Consider the following 16,863-nt stretch of genomic DNA (forward strand, 5'->3'; position numbering starts at 1 on the left):
TATTTTTTCAGAAGATTTGAACCTTACTGCAAACGATACCTGGTCCAGTGTACCACACAGAGAAAAACTTTATTGGACTGACAATTGCATTTTCAGTTCCTTAACAAATTCATTGTACAGCCCAAGTAACAAACCAATATTCCCAGAATCTCTGAAACACACACACACACACATCAAAACAACTACTTGAAATAACCCATCAAATGACTCACTGGGCAACTGACAAACTATAAGCTTTTTGAAGCAATACTGGTGGGAAATGTTTCTAAGGCTGCTAAGGAAGCACTGTTAACCTGCACTATTTGTCCAAAATTTCACCCAGGGAAAATGATTCAGACAGCTCTCAGACATTTTGATTTACCTAGTCGGCCTTTTGAGATCCAGCAAATGGATTTATCCAAGTGCCACCTTGTCATGGTTGCAACTAAGTCTTTGTTGTGAGCTGTATGTTTTCTCATTGGGTTGAGGCATTTCCTTGCTGGTGTGCAACTGCCTCAGCTGTTGCAAAAGTGTTGTTACTAAAGATAATACCTGGTTGGGGCATACCCTTGGAATTGCATGGTGACAGAAGAACACACTTTACTGGCCACGTCGTGAAGCAAATGTACTTTCTTTGGCTTATATTACAGCATTTCCATTGTACCTACCACCCTCAGTCCTATGGATTGGTGGAAAGGACAAATGGCATCATTAAAACACAATTGGCTAAATTTATGGAAACATTAAAATTGACTTGGCCTAAAGCAGTTCCTATAGTCCTATAGAATTTAAGAGCTGCTCCCTTCCAAAAACATAAGCTCTTTCCCCTGGAGCTTGTAACTGGGAGACCTATGAATCTGGCCCTGGCTGCATTTGATGTTCAATTAATTAAAGGAGATATTCTCCACTTTTGCAAGGGACTGATTAAGGCCCCAGACAAAAATCATGCCCTGGAGAACAATCTTTTCACATCACACTCCTGGGAGACAAATAAAACACAACCCACGACCAGTTCCTTTTGTTTATTGGAAACGACATCTCCGAAAGGATTCCTTACAATTTATATGGAAAGGACCAAATCAGGTACTCTTAACTAACCCTTGTGCTGCAAACTAAAAGGTATTGATTCTTGGATTCATGTTTCTCATTTAAAGAAAGTCCCTACTCCCTGCTGGACTACTGAATCAAAGGGAGAATTAAAATTAAAGCTCACCAGTAATTGAAACAGATGACATATGACCTCGACAGCTTTCTGGAGATTCTGGGCCAGGCCTGTATACCAAGGTTCTTGCTCATACTATCAGTATTCTCTTACTTATAAGTTGTATACTAGACTCCCTGTAACTCCTTCCAACAAAATTAGTCAGTGGCTCTGGGACTTAGAGTATTTCAATGAAAATTCCTATAATCTTCGGGATATTATTCCCCCTGCTTGCCCTTCTTCTGTTAATTGCCTCCTAAAAAAGGTTCACCTTATTAATCTTTGGATTTGAAATGTACCATAAGGATCCTGCCTTTACAGAAAACATTGTAATTACAGTGTTAGCTATTGAACTTACATTCTTTGTATTTATTTTTGAGCAGTTCCTTTCTATCTTGCAAAGGAAGACTATTTTTATCTTAATGTAAGAAGTCGAATACCTGCTCTAGTGGCTATCTTTACTTTTCCTTCTCAGTCTGCCTGGAAGGATAACTCCCTTGTCCTCATATTCAATTTCCTTCCATATGAAGGAAATTTGACTAATTATTGGGTTTGTCATCAGGAGCCTCGCTCAATACATGAACCTAGAGATCCTCCCATACATTTAATTACCACCAATCTCTCTCATTCCTCCCCTAAATTATTGTGCTAATTATGTAAAACATCATGTAAAATCTACCTGGATACATTCTGAACTTCTAGCCTATCAATTCAAACCTCTAGAGATTTAAGAGATAACATTTGTACAAATGGAACGTTAAGCTTGTCATATATCCCAGATTCCAAGTTTTCCCTCTGCAACCTTTACTTCTTTGTCCCGATATAACTTCACTCCACCTGCATATAGCTATCTTAATTGCTTGCATCATTCAGATCCTTGGTTCAGTCAATCTCGTTATGATAATTCCATGATCTGTGCCTCCTTAGGACATATTTTTACTTGTATATGATGGAAAAATATATGGAGTACACATTGTTTAATTTCAAAGGAACTTGGAGTTTATGCACAGTTGAATAATTGGTCATGTCTATTTCATTACCTAATCAGAGATTTAGCTTTGGACATCACTCTTAAATCTACATCAGAGAATAAAATGAAGATTTTCAGATGGTATCTCTAACAATGAAAGAATAAAATTTGGGGGGAATCTTTTTTTCATGGTGGCTTGAATGAATCTATGATCTGAAATGTATCTAAAAGTTTAGTATAAACTGCCGAATCTACTTACTGCTAAGGCAATAGCTGCCCCAAAATAATCTTTAAATTCTCTCCCTCCACTTGTTTTGGATAACAGAGTTGCTCTTGACTAAAGCAAGATGGCTTCTGTACCATTGCTAATACCAACTACTGTACTTGGATAAATTCTTTAAGATTGCTTGAAACATGATACAAAACTAAAAGAACAAAACCACTGGTTACAAGTCTTTTGACTTAGGTAGTTGAAAACCCTTAGGTATAATCTCATAGTTTAGAACTATTCTACAACTTGGGAGTTAACGTTTTGCTTGTGATTCTAGAGATAGTTATTATTATAAGACTCTGTTTCTATTGTTTTTACAGTAGTGTAAAAATTCCATGGAGTAATGGTAATCCAATGTTTTGAACTGATTTGTAATACTTATTTAGTCAATTAAAGGAACTTTAGCAACCGTTGTTTATTTCATAGGAGGTGGCCACAAGCTTTCCTCCAGTTTGGTGCTTTTGTTGTTCAGATGTGGCAGAAAGGCTCCCAATTATACTACTTTCCCTCCAAAATAGGATGTGACACACCAGGATTGAGACTTCCTGGCAAAGAGGGATTAAAGAATCTTCCTGACAATCAGAGATTGAAAACAAAAATGAGAAAACCCAATTCAAATGATTGATCAAGGATGTCTTCAGGAAAAGATCAAAATGGGAAAATGTGAAAACTGACATAAGTAGAACCTTTTTTAAAATTGAGCCAAATCAGACAAACCATAAGTGACTCTTAATCTTACAAAACAAACTGAGGGTTGCTGGGGGGAGGGGGGTTGGGCGAAGGGGGGTTGGAGTTATGGACATTGGGGAGGGTATGTGCTTCGGTGAATGCTGTGAAGTGTGTAAACCTGGCGATTCACAGACCTGTACCCCTGGGGATAAAAATACATGTTTATAAAAAAAATTAAAAAAATTAAAAAGAAATTGAGCCAAATCAACCATTTCAGAGGATCTACCTTGCACATCCCATTTCCTAAATCTTTGAACTGGAACAAATCTCCAACTTTCCAAGAAGTCAGCAGAATAAGAAAATCCTGTTTGAAAAGATTGATAAAACTGAACCTTACTTAGCCTACTGACCATTTTTTTCTGACCAATTAGTGACATATAAATCTAGCCCTGTTTGTCAGCATCAATAAACTCTTCTTAAAAAGAACTTACCTAATCTTCTTTTTTGCCCGTAAAAACTTTGAGTACACCTTTCAAAGTCAAAACCCTATTTGGTTTTTTCTCTAAATCTGTGCGCCTTAAATTTCCTTGATTCCAAATAAATGCTTTGCCTCTTGAAGAGGTTTCTTGTTTTTAGACTGACATCCTTATTAAACAACTTATAAAGTAGGCAAAGCACTTCAAGTTATTCTCATTTTGAGGTTTAAGATGGAAATAAATTTAAATAACATGCATTTTAAGCTATAATGAAATAAAATTTATTTAGCCTAGAGTATAAGATTCTTTACCATTTTTTCCAACGTTCTTTTTTCCAACTTTAATCCATAATTTTTTGCTAAAGATTTATGGTCTGTAACAAAAAGAATAAAAATTCTTTCCCTAACGCTTGAAACAGGCTCATGCCTCGGGCTTCCATAAATTTACCCATCTTGTCTGTTTTCCTAAAATGCCTTATTTTCCTGTGAAAATCTTACTCACTTTTAATCTGATTTGTCATCAGGTTTCCTTCAAGCAGAGTTAATCACTCATTCATTCATTCTGATGAGACTTGAAAATGAGATTTATTTTCTAATTCATTTATTTAAAATTACTTATCACATGACTTACAAATGCCAGCAACAGTGATAGAATGGTTAAAAAAAATAGGCGTAGACTCAACGCTGCAAGTTCTTTGTATTTGTATTACACCTTTTGTGCATCGTGTTATATGTAGTTTACCTGTGCCTTTCCCTGGAGGTGTTGAGGGGATTTGGAGGTGAAGGGGCTAGAGTCTCTTCCTCACCTTGTATCTCTAGCACTGAGCATGGTACCTGTCAAGGAATAGTTACCTCATACATTTAGTAACCTAATACATAATAGTTACCTAATACATTTTTTAAAATTTTTCCCAGTCACACTTGTCTCAAAAATAGCACAGTAAGGAACAACATTTATTAAGTTCTGTACTGTTCCCACTGTATTGTATGGGTTCCAGAAGGAATTCATTAGAGGTGATAATCATACCACTCATCTACCTTTTTTTTTTTTTTTTTAAGATTTTATTTATTTATTTGACAGACAGAGATCACACAAGTAGGCAGAGAGGCAGGCAGAGAGAGAGAGCAGGCAGCAGGGTCCCCACTGAACAGAGAGCCTGATGTGGGGTTCCATCCTAGGACCCTGGGATAATGACCTGAGCCGAAGGCAGAGGCTTTAACCCACTGAGCCACACAGGCGCTCCTACTCATCTACTTTTGATTTACAATATTTTTTGAGTGCAGTGGAAGAAAATTATTAAAGACTTTCAAACAACTAATTTAGCACTTAGTGTAAAATAGGCACATAACTAAAGAGGTGCCATTCCCCCTTCTTTGCTTAGGGCACATTGCTAATGAGCCTTTAAATTGGAGATAAGTTCTCTGGTGGTCAATTGGTTTCATTTGTCCCCTGGTCACAGAGGGAGGTCAGACACTCCTCTCTTGTGGAGAAAAAAAAATGGAAATGCAATCTGAAAGATATTCCCCACTAGTGTGTTGTGAGTAAATATAAGAGATTATGAAAATGGTAGAGAAAAAGTAGGAGATGAGAGTATAAAAGTAAATCAACACAAGCAAGTCAAGTAAGGGTAGGATGGACTTAAAATTCATTCATAGTTCTCATAAGTATCTAGCACAGAACTGGATCTTTGGTGTAGGTAAAATTTTGTGGAATTGAATTTCTTAGAAGGCTGACATCACAGTGTTTTTCTCAAAGCTATTTAGTATATTCTGTGATTTATTTTTATATTTTCTCACTCTCAAGCCTATGTTTAAATGTCCAAATCTGGCACTTAACAGTTATATGATCTCAGGCAATTTACTTAATGTCCTAATAAAATGTGAATAATGATGGATTGCTTCATAAGTCTTTCATTAATAATAAATAGAACAATATATAAATTTCTAAGGAAAGTACTTAGAAGCATTTAATATTTGTTAATTTATTATTTTAAAAATTATTGTCATAAGTATACTTAATATTATCAGATTGCTATTCTTATTACTATGACACATTTTTAAGAAAAGTCCTTTGAGCACCCCACATAAATAATATTGCTTTTAGTTTCATTTGAATTTCATATAGGTATATTGTCTATAGCAGTTTTTACCATTTGAAGTTACCAAGTTTCTCTTTAATTTTTATCGTATACCCCTCCATCATATCCATTTTGCCAGTAATCTTATTCCTTAATGCTAGAACAGAATCTCAATAAATCTCAGTGAACAGATGTGGTTATTAATACGATTAAGCAATGTTTAGTCAGAACTTACTATATAACAATCCTCATTCAAAAATATTTTATATTTCTTTCTCTCTTTTTTTTTTCTCTCTCTCTTTTTCAACTTAGAATTGTTCTGTTCTATCTTCAACTTTTTTCTTTGTGGAAACTAAGACAAGGAGAGGTTAAACAAATCTCCCTTTCACCACTATTGTTTAATAATTGGGAGGGTTGATTTCCTAAACTCATGGTTCTTTAAGTATTTTGCCACACACCCTCTTGCACCGTGTTTATGCTAATTTCTTAATTATAATAACCAAAGTTATTATTTTCAGATGTTCATAACATAAAGAAAAGCAAAGAAGCAATCATACAAATAAACCAAGGAACATTTTGACTTACGTGTGTGCTTTCTTTGTGTTTGTTCATAATTCATTCCATATAGTATTATGCCCAAGAACTAACCAAGCAAAAGGCAAGAGTTCAAAATCAGCATTCATCAAGTATGGTAGATGTTGTTAATGACACAATAAAGGAAAAGAAACAAAATTGAAAATTAAAGATTGGCATTAAAACACAGTAAAATAAAAGTACTCATGGGTTTAGTTTTGTGCCATTTATGGTTGAGTAATGTTTGGAATTAATGAAATAACCTTTAGAAATCCAGTCTTAGATTCTAAACATAAGTATTTTGACTGACTCCCTCCTGTAACTTTTGTTTGATTATGTAACCATTGTCAGAAAGTCAGAATGACTTCGTAAGAGTGGACTAATTTCTTTCATTTCTATGCCTGACTTTTGTAGGATTACTCACTGGTATATGATAAAATGATTACAAAAATCAGTTATCTTTTTAAATTTAAAGCAATTTCTATCTGAACTAGTTCCTCAAATGTCCTTGAAACTGACAGGGGTCACATAAAACTTACATTTAAATAACAGAAGAGTTTATACCTTTTCCCACCATCTTACTAACTTCTCTCTAACAGTATATATGGAGAAATATTCAGACCTAAAAAGAGAAAACTCAGTTAGAAAAGGGGAAAGAGAGGCGCCTGGGTGGCTCAGTGGGTTAAGGCGCTGCCTTCGGCTCAGGTCATGATCTCGGGGTCCTCGGATCGAGCCCCGCATGGGGCTCTCTGCTCAGCAGGGAGCCTGCTTCCTCCTCTCTCTCTGCCTGCCTCTCTGCCTACTTGTGATCTCTCTCTGTCAAATAAATAAATAAAATCTTTAAAAAAAGAAAAAAAGAAAAGGGGAAAGAAACAAACTTTCATCACTTACTATTTTTTATTTTCTCCTCAAAGTTTCTTAATATATAAAAAAGTAGAATGCGCTATTAAGGAAGTCCTTAAGTTTTACAGACTTTATATGCTGATATGGAGAAGTCAGCTACATGAGCACTTGCATGTATGCCCATATGTATGTATCTATGAGTATCATGGTTATTTTAAAAAGAACAAAACTTTTGTCTTTTGGTATTGGTTAACCTACTTTAGATTTTATCATTGCCTACTAAGTCAGCAAGATTAAAAAAAAATTGAGAAAAAAATTGAAATTGGCAGTTTCTCAAGAAAAAAGTAAATTATTAGAAAAATTAAGTTCATTTGTTATTTTTCTTTGCATGAGTATTTATATTTTATGATTGTTATATTTTTAATTGTGGGAATAAAAATATATATTATGTAATATATAGAGAAATGTATAAAGAATCTATGAAAGTTTATATAGAGATGATATATACATAGAAATGCTATTTATATCTACATATTTATATCTATGTATCTATCTATTTATCATTTCTCTTCTATCACTATCTCTATTGAAAAAAATATTAACTAGATTTATCCTATAGTGCCTGGAATAGATATTCAATGAATAAATATTTGGATACCTGCAGAATAAATATTTGGATACCTGCAGTATAATATAATAATTTTTATCCATATAAAAATAAGAAAAACATCAACAGTAAAGAAAAGAATAGAAGAGAAGAGAAGGAAATCGTTGCCTGAAGGGGATCAAAACATAAATTTTAATAAAAGTGGAAATTATAACTTAGGGAATTAATATCATGATATATTGCCTAATTTATATTTATATTTATATGATAAATAATTTACACTCTGCTTATTGTGAAAAATCAATCAAAGAATGACTAATTTGACATAATTTGATTAGAACCTTTAAAGAAATCTTAGGAAAAGAAGTTAGGCCTGATTTCTGTGCCACAGGCTTGCTTTTGCTTATAGCTATCTTAACTACCAGAATTTGTTTTGGACAAAGAATTACGGAATATTCTAATGATAGATTTTCTAGTGGTTTTAAAGTTTATCATTCATTTTCCTGTGTAAACTCATATTAAGGTGTTTGTTTCATCAGAGTTAGCAGGGAAAATGAATAGAGTGACCATGGGCTAAACATCCCAAACTTACATCTTTCTGCTTCTCCAGTGGCATTGACTCAACTAAGTATCTATACTGGGACTTATTCTATTTTCTTTAAATCCTTTTCTTACCCAGTACTTATATACATTTTGTACCTAATTGCTGAAGGGCTTGCATACTTGGTGATAGCTATTTGTTTTAAATATACTGGTGGTTGAACAGCTAGAAGCCACAACAGCTGTCCTGCAAAATAAAACACCTCAAGTTAGAGAAGCTACTTGTATTGCTACAGGGCTACACAAAATATGCCTTTCTAGAAGTAGTTTCCAAAACTGGTGAAAAAGCAGAATTTTAAAACAAGATCCACTCAGGACAATCTTCTGTGTGAAATTCAACTGTAAAAAAGAAAAACATAAAAATCAAAAGGCAACTTTTGTGTCCTAGATAAGAATTAGTTCAATATCTTACTATGTTCAGTTTTATCTTGAGAAATTGCATTATACTAACACATGTACTTTTTTCCTCATAAATATTTACGGCCTATCTTATTTGTATACTATTGGGTATAAAGTTATTTAATATTAATGTTTTTTTCAGAATTTTTCAAACAGTAGAATCCTGCAGATTTTCTATTTTCTATTTAAAATTTCTACAGGAGCCTGAGTCTTGAAAGCACTCTCCACAGTTTACATCTTGTAAAGATAATAAAATCTTAAAATCTTTGTAAAGAGACCATGGCAGAAATGTGTTCAAATAAGACAGACAAAGCTGTGCCATAGCCAAGCTTTTCCTGGGATCTACAACTAAATGCTCCACAATAATATACTCAAAGAGGAGGCACGAAACAGAGATATAAAGAAATATTAATGATACCTTAAGGAACTCAAACAAAAATCAACGATCACGTAGAATGAAGCAAAGAACAAACTTAGAAATCATTATTCTAGTTATACTGATTAAAGTTAACCAGCTGTAGGGGTTAAATTTCTTACTGAAAAGAAATTTTTAGGGGTGCCTGGGTGACTCAGTTGTTAAGCATCTACCTTTGCTTCAGGTCATGATCCCAGAGTCCTAGGATTGAGCCTCTCATCAGGCTCCCTGCTTGGCAGAAAGCCCACTTCCCCTGCTTGTGTTCCCTCTCTTGCTGTCTCTCTCTCTGTGTCAAATAAATAAATGAAATCTTTAATTTTAAAAAAAAGGAATTTTTATTGTTGACATTTTTAATAGTTAAGCTTACAATTTCTTCTCTTTTTCTCCTTTTTACTTTCCAGGAAGATCTCCATTCTCATGATTTCAGTACCACCCATGTCTAATGATTCCTAATTTTCCATAAGCCACAGATCATACCACAGAATGAATGTTATTGAAGAACACAGAGGTCGAATGCCATTTTCATCACATCATATCAAGTGTACATATTACCAACCCGTCTTATCACACATGCTTATCACTGTTGATGGAGGTTTTGAGCACCTAGCTGAGTCAGTATTTGTCAGGCCACTCCACTTTTTATGTTTTAAGTTATTTTTTATGACCCATTTTATATTTCTATAGTATCTCTGTCCATATTAAGCTCAACATGAGTTTATGCTGATATCCAATTCTAATTCATTATCATATGGATCATTCTAGCTTCTTCCTCTTGCTTATTGTGAACTCTCATTTTATCAGTGAGAAGTGTGGTTGCTCCTATTTACACAATGACTCCGTCCTTCTACACAGGAGTAGCAGCATCAGGACTGTTCACTCGTACCTATTGAAAAGTACATTATTCACTGAAGTATTTATGTATATAGCTCCTTTTGCCTTGAGTTTTAACAAGTCCACACATTTCCAAAGTTACTTATGTCAGCATCTTATTGTCCCTATACTTCAGTCAAAATTATTCCCCAGATCTATTAATTCAATGGGATTATTTTGCCACATCCTGCATTCCAGCGGGATTCACTAGTTTTATTTTTTAATTGCACTCATTAATGTTCACTCTTTGCGTTCTAACTTTCAAGGGTTATTTACAAGCGTATGATGTAATGAACACACAATGATAGTATAATAGAGAATAATTTCATTGCCCTAAAATAGTCTCTTGAGCCTTTGTAATTATAGTTATTTTAAGTTTTGTCTGAAAATTCCAAAATCTATTTCATGTTTGAGTCTGGTTTTGAAACTTGCTTTCCCCCTCTTACACTGTCCTTTTCTTGTCTTTTAGCATGCCTTGTAATTTTTTGCAAAGTGGACATGCCATATAAGGTGATAAAAACTGAGGTAAATAGGTGTTAGAGGCAAGTTTTATGCTAATATGACTAGGAGTTGGGTCTTCTTTAGTTTCCTGTAGCTGCAAGTGTTAAAGACTTCAAGTTTCCCTGGTATCCTTGTTTTGTGTGACCCTTGATGCCTGTAGGCTTCTCTAATAACTCCTCCTTCATTAGAATGTGTATTTTTCGGGGTCCCTGGGTGGCTCACTCAGTTAAGCAACTGACTTGATTTCGGCTCAGGTCATGATCTCAGGGTCATGAGATTGATCCCAACTCGGTCTCCAGGGTAGGCATGGAACCTGGCTAAGATTCTCTCTCTTTCTGCCTCTGCTCATCCCCTGCTCTCTCTCAGTTAAAAAAAAAAAAAAGTATTTTTTAGCTCCTTCGATTGTGTCCACTGTTGTTATGCTGGAAACTTGTGTCAGATTGGTCTTGAATAGATGCAAAAAGATTTCTATTATTTTAAGATTAAATCTCATTTCGTGGGATTGTGTCCCTGGGTTGTGATTTTTATAAGTATTTTTAGCACCATTTCTCCCCCTGTTAGGTGAGGTAGTAGGGCTAGAGGGGGTCTGGTCTCAGGGAAAAGCCCTTTCCCCAGGTGGAATAAGGCATGTAAAGTGTTTTTCCTAGAAATTAGGTCTTTTTTATGTAGGACATTCCAGGCGTATTCACAATATTTACATACCCCAATTCTACCAAAACCATTAGGAAATCTTTCTTGTTTCTTCAGTGTTAAATGCTTGTGGGATTCCTATAGGTTAAAGCCACAAAATTATGGTAGCCCTTGTAAGACTGTATTCTCCAGGAGAGTCTTACTCTCAGTGTAGTCCACAGTAAGCCCTCCAGCCTTTCATCCAAATTACCGTAAAGGTTCCTACATGTTTATGGTTCCAGAAGTTTCTGCTCCAGGTAAGCAGATCTCAGCTGTGACTTTTTGTCTCACTCAGATTTATTTTCTTGATGGCCATTTACTCTGTGACTTCATTTCTTTGATAGGTTCAAGAACAATTGTCATAGAATGTATTGTGATTTTGACTATTGTAAATTAGTTCAGAATTCCTACAATACAGACTGTTTTGAAGGAGAGGATAAAACATCAGTCATGTCTAGGGAAGTAATGAGTCAAGATCATAACAGTCATCAGCTTTTTCCTTCTTATCCTGTTTTTGTAAATTGCTTTGTTTCCGTCATTATCCTTTGCCACCTTGGAAACATGCCACATTGGAAACAATAGCAGAAACAATTCTGGTTTAGAGGACTAAAGTTCTGTTGTTTTGACTCCCTCCGCCTGTCTCCCCCGAATGTGACTTAATTACCATGTGATCTGCTCCAATATCAGCATTTGGGGGAAAAATGATCATACAAGCTAGTTTAATAACTTTAGTTAAACAATTGGGACTACAGGAAATTATCTATTATTATAAGTTAAATCTACAGCATATATTTCCTAAAACAAGTAATTAAATTTATTTCTCAAGAAATATTTTAAATCATTTTTATAAAAAGGCAAACTTATAGACTCTAAAATTGGATCTAAAGTTAAAATTATGATAACTGAATTTTATTTTAATTTCAAATAGCATTCCTGTTGCATTTAAATATAATTGCAGTAGATATTAGCATTTTATTAAAAAATTACTCTGAATTCACCATTATTTTTATACCAATTACCTATTTTTAAAGAACAAATTGAGGCTTTTAAAATGGTGCAAAATTTAATTTAGAATAAGCAGTAAATTTCATCAGTACTTTTCAAAATTTTATTTTGCTAACCTTTGGAAATTCTTCAGACATACTTATCAATTTACATTTTAATTCCTTTTATTTTAAAGATTTTATTATTTGACAGAGAGAGAAGGATCACAAGTAGGCAGAAAAGCAGGCAGAGAGAGAGAGAGAGAGAGATAAGCAGGCCCCCTGCCAAGCAGAGACCCAATGTAGGACTTGATCCCAGGATCCTGAGATCATGACCTGAGGTGAAGGCAGAGGCTTAACCCACTGAGACACCCAGGTGCCCCTGCCTTTTAATTATTTTGCTTCAGATCAATATTCATCTATAATTTCAGACTATGCAAAAGTAATAAGATGCTGCAACTGATTGTGGAATAAATCGCAGCTATTCCATATCAACATTGTCCATTAAGTTTCAAATTTTATCCCAGTAACCAATATTTTGTTATTATATCAACTTTAATAATAGATCTAGTATAGGGGAAAATATCTAGTCTTTAAAGATGTCTTGTGTCTAATAATCTTGTCTTCCGATTTCCTTAGCGGAGCAAACATATCAATAATCAACAACAACAACAGGCCATACTTTTAAATGTATGTTTAAGAGGTTTTCTGCCTCCAGGTGCTGTTTGTGGTTGTCAGTAGGCCAGCCAGCAAATAAAAGGTGAATTACAGGACAGGAGTCCTGATCCGGCTTTTGTGATTCATTGTTTGTCAGCATAGTTGTTGGGGCTGGCTGTTTAAAAAAGCCAGCAAAGAGAATCAGCAAGTCTTGATTAAATTCCATCACAGTCATAAAGGGCTTACTAAAGGCTACTGTGACTATGTGGTCATGTTTAATAATTGTGTTAAGCAACTGGTTTCCTAGCACCAGGCTATGAATTATACAAATCCAGGATAAAGATCATGTGGAAGGTGTCACACTATCTTTCTTGATCATTATTAGGAGTTGAAATTTTTCCTCTGCATTTATGATGGAATGCCTATTTTTGAAGTAATAGCTTTAGTCAAAATTTCTCCCTGTTTTCTTTTTCTTAATATATTTACTTGGAAAAATAGAAAAATTGTCACTTGAAAAAGTTACTAAATACAAAAATTTTGTAAGAAATATGAGTCAATGCCTTATTATTTTGGAAGTCAGTACAGTTACAGAAAAATAATCTGAGCTGCTATGGCTTTCTCTGAACTATTTATTGAATATTTTAACATAAAAATATTATAAATAACTGATAATATTTAGTATCCTTCAAAATAAATTTTTATATGATTTTTTAAAATTCAAGCATCTCAGGTGGAAATTCTGACTAAATAAAGGCTTCTGCATACACATTTATCTCTTCTACCTTTTTCCTGAAATATAATTAAATGATTTAATAGAAGTACACAGTATATAGATTTATAATGGTGAAAATCATTAAAAAAAATCAGAAGAGATTTCAACGGATTGCAGGAGTGTTAAATGAAGATGGGGAATGGTAATTGATAAGGTAAGTGAGCAGAGCTGCAGCTCAGAAGACTTACATAGTTTTCTTCAGAGAAAGTCCATGATCCTGCCCAAAAGAGTCTTGGAAAGGCTTTATATTTGGAAACACTAGGAATATCAGAGGTTAGTCAGGAGACTGAAAACCAGGGAAGTTAATTGAAGTTACACAGAGTAGTTATACTATTAATTCTACTCCCCTTACTTCATAATGTGAATGCCAAAGAGCTGCGAATCAACACTTTCATAAAGATATTGAATGAACCCACAGCAAAGACTTCTGCTTTCTGTCTAGCAAAGCAACCAGCTCTGAGACCAGACACAGAAAGTGAAAAAATGATAGAGAAAAAATGAAAATGATAGAGAGGTCCTGCCCACATATAGAGAGTCCCTTCCCCCAAGTTCCAGGCATCATTCTTAGATATGAATGGATTGTTCTGGATGAAATTCTGTGACAGAAAAAAAAAAAAAAAAAAGGATGTTGGGTAAAAACTAAGGACATATGAATATATTATGGTCTTTAGTTAATTAAAAATATTTATGATTTTAATAATATGGAATTCTAGAAAAGACAAAACCCAAAACCATAGAGACATTTAAAAAAAATCATTGGTTTCCAGCAGTTCAGGGGAGAGGGTGAAGATTAGCTAGGTGAAGCACGGTGGAGGGAGGGGGATTAGGACATCAAAACTATTCTGTATCATAATGTGAAGTTCGATACCTCATATTATACATTTATCAAAACCCGTAGACCTTTACAGCACAAAGACTGAAACTTGATCCATGCAAATTGAAAAAAAAAAAAATTGTTTGAGAAGTTGAAGTATTCCCAGTAAGGAACCACAGACTTTGACAAGAGAAATTAATTGTGTTATAACTGTATGAAACAACCACACGGTAGGAGAGAGGAGAAAAAGTGCTGACTTAAGTAACTACAAGAGAACAGTCCATGAGAACAAAAGAAACATGAATCGCATATAAATAAGGTGCTGGTTACACAAATGTAAGGGCTGTTGATAGTACTTTCCCTCAATATGATGTGACGAATTTGACCAAGATGTTTCTTATGAGAATAAAGATATAAAATTCCGATACTACTATATATCTATATGTGTGTATATGTGCATTATATATTATATGCATATACATGTTATATGTAAATACTAGTATGAGAATTGTATATATTTAATTATATATATATATATATATACAGAGCCTATATATACTGATATTATTTTATATTTATATATGTATGATACTACATATTATAGTTATCGATGCATAGTTTGAACAATGACAGAAATGGATGGAAGATGATGGGAGCTAGGTTTCTCCCTGTTGGAGTGGGTATTTACAGATGAGCAAGGGTAAGCTAGAATAATCCATGTGGTAATGGATTCGAGGTGGAAACTCAGCATAAACTAACATGTAATGTAATATAAACACATTGCTTTTTCTGTTAGCTGAGAGGGACTAAAAGCACTTACACTCTAGTGACAATGAGCATACCTAGTCCCTAGATCTTGATTTCTAGTAACATTCTCTAAAACAAGGAACTGAGGCTTTTTGGAGAAATGGCTGATTCTAAGACTGTGACTGGGAATATACAAGATGAGCCTGGAGCATTTTATAAAGCCAGAAAGGAAAAAAAAAAAAGGAAGAAGAAGAAGAAAAAGAAAAATGAGAAAAGGAAAGAAATAACTGATGTGGTATGTCAAAAGGACACAGGAGGCAACTGTAAGACCCCAGTGGCTAATGCTGAAACTATTCATCAACAAAAGTAAAGTAGTCTTGGATTATAATTCAAAGTATAAATTAAATACTCAAGAGTCCATACTGATATAAACAAATAATTAAATAAATTAATAATGGAGCATTCTATAATATATGTGATCAATACTCCTTAAAAATGCCAAGAATATAAAAAAAAAAACAAGGAGAATCTGAGAAACTATCACAGACAAGAGAAACCTAAAATGATATGATGGCTAAAAGTGTAATGTGGTATTCTAGACAGGATTCTGAATGAGGAAAAGACATTGGAAAAAACTAACAAACAAACAAGGAAACTGAATAAACTATGCAATTGAGTTAATAATATGTTGATATTGGTACAATAATTCTAATAAAATGCAACATAAATTTCTTTAGATCTAAATTTTTCGGTAAATTGGGAATTTTAAAATATTAATATGATTTTAAAAGTGAAGGAGAGATACATTCTGAAACTGAAGAATTGGGGCACCTGGGTGGTTCAGTGGGTTAAGCCACTGCCTTCGGCTCAGGTCATGATCTCAGGGTCCTGGGATCGAGTTCTGCATTGGGCTCTCTGCTCAGCGGGGAGCCTGTTTCCTCCTCCCTCTCTGCCTGCTTCTCTGCCTACTTGTGATCTCTGTCTGTCAAATAAATAAATAAAATCTTTAAAAAAAAAACCACAAAAACTGAAGAATTTCATTGCCAGGAGAACTGCCTCACAAAATATGTTGAATTCAAGTTCTTGAAGTCAATAAAAATTGTTATAAATTAGAAACTTGTATACATATAAGGAAAAGCACCAGAAAAGGAACATGTGAAGTAAAATATAATATTTTAATTTACTTATACTTAATTTCCCTAAAAATAACTAACTAAAGAAATAATTGTGACACTATATTAGATGTATGTAGCATAGCAAAATTGAAATGAATGATAGCAATGGTATAAAGGAGGAGAGAGAAGAATTGTGATTATTTTGTTAAAGATACTTGTGCTAGAAGGTTCCTGGCTGTCTCAGTTAAGTGTTTGCCTTTAGCTCAGGTCATGATCTCAGAGTCTTGGGATCAAGCCCAGTGTCAGGCTCCTTGCTCAGCAGGGAGTCTACTTCTTTCTCTCCCTCTGCCTGCCACTCCCACTACTTGTTCTTTCTCTCTCTGTCAAATAAATAAAGAAAATCTTTAAAAAAAAATAAGTAAGTAAAAATAAATAAAATAAAAGATATCTGCACTAAATTTGAAGAAGTATAATATTATTTCAAAATGGATATACATTATTTCAAAATATCTACTCCCATCTAGAAGGAACCACCAAAATGTTTTTTTAATGTATAATTCAGATATTCTGAGAGGAGATTAAATAGAATCATAACTGCTGCTCAATTAAAACTAGGGAAGACAGAAAAATAGATTAAAAAGAAATAAAAGCCAAA

The sequence above is a fragment of the Mustela putorius genome, unplaced genomic scaffold, assembly GCF_011764305.1.
Source record: "Mustela putorius furo isolate JIRA1106 unplaced genomic scaffold, ASM1176430v1.1 tig00003927_pilon_pilon_pilon, whole genome shotgun sequence".
NCBI classification, from domain to species: domain Eukaryota; kingdom Metazoa; phylum Chordata; class Mammalia; order Carnivora; family Mustelidae; genus Mustela; species Mustela putorius.